The sequence below is a fragment of the Dipodomys ordii genome, unplaced genomic scaffold (assembly GCF_000151885.1).
Source record: "Dipodomys ordii isolate 6190 unplaced genomic scaffold, Dord_2.0 Scaffold1000006107, whole genome shotgun sequence".
In the NCBI taxonomy this organism is placed as follows: domain Eukaryota; kingdom Metazoa; phylum Chordata; class Mammalia; order Rodentia; family Heteromyidae; genus Dipodomys; species Dipodomys ordii.
Genome location: NW_012289724.1, coordinates 1 through 961, shown reverse-complemented (window position 1 = coordinate 961; position 961 = coordinate 1). Strand labels below are relative to the sequence as shown.

General features: G+C 68.6%; 1 long non-coding RNA gene across 1 annotated transcript; it reads right to left on the bottom strand.

Moving 5' to 3' along the window:
* Nucleotides 1-143: 143 nt before the first annotated feature.
* On the bottom strand, nucleotides 144-879 carry LOC106002920. The gene is made up of 3 exons (XR_001175965.1): nucleotides 838-879; nucleotides 634-740; nucleotides 144-242 (listed from the first exon to the last, which is right to left on the bottom strand). It is a non-coding gene; the product is annotated as an uncharacterized LOC106002920 (long non-coding RNA).
* Between the last annotated feature and the right edge of the window lie 82 nt (nucleotides 880-961).

Sequence of the window (961 nt, the reverse complement as noted above, 5' to 3'; positions counted from 1 at the left end):
CATGCGGAGCTGTGACTCAGACGGCAGAAGAGCCAGACTTGAGCAAAACAGCTCAAGGACAACACCAGGCTCTGGGTTCGAGCCCCAGCAGGACTGGCACCCCGCCCCACCCTGCACCCCAACACAATGAAGCCAAACACACACAAGCTGCTTTGTGCCTTCTTTACTGCCCTCGGCGACCGCGCTTGCGCAGGCTTTCTCATCCAGGGTCCAGCAGAGCCGTGCCTCAGTTGGTGGATGGCCTGGAGGGAATGAAGGATGAGATGTGGGGTCAGAACCCCTCAAGCACCCCCCCATTGCGGGGGCTCCGTGGACCCCAAATAGGCAGTGTGGTGACCAAGGGCACAGGGGGAGCCGGGCCGCGTCCCAGGCAAGGGGGACCCGGGAATCTGGGACAAGCAGGTTGGGCGGCTTTTAAGAGCTGGGAGGTTCAAGGTGTGCAGTGGCAGATTGACGGGAGGGGGCGTGGCCCGGAAGGGGCGTAGCCCGGAGGCGTGGCGAGCACGGCCAGGGGCGGAGCCTGAGGGGACTGCGAGGGGGCGTGGCGGCGCCTGCCACGGGGGTGGGGCGCCAGACGGCGGGGCACGCGGGCTATAGGCTGAGCAGCGGCGGAAGGGGCGGGGCGGGGCTTACTTGGCCCACTCCACGTTGAGGATGAGGTGGTCGTAGCCGAAGCCGGACACCCCGGCGATGGCGCGAGCCGCGTCCTCCCGGCGGTGGAAGCTGATGAAGGCGAAGCCCTGGAGGGGGCGGCGGGGGGAGGCGGGGTGAGGGGCGGGTGCGGGCGCGGGCCCGCTGCCCGGCTCGCCCGCTGCCCGGCCCGGGCGGCCCGCGCACCTTGGACTGGCCGGTGTCCTGTCCTGGGCAGGTTAATGCGGGGAGATGGAGCCCAAGGGCCGGAAAAGCTCCTGCAGGTCCCTCTCCCGCGTGTCCTCCGAAAGTTGGTGACTCGAAATGTGGC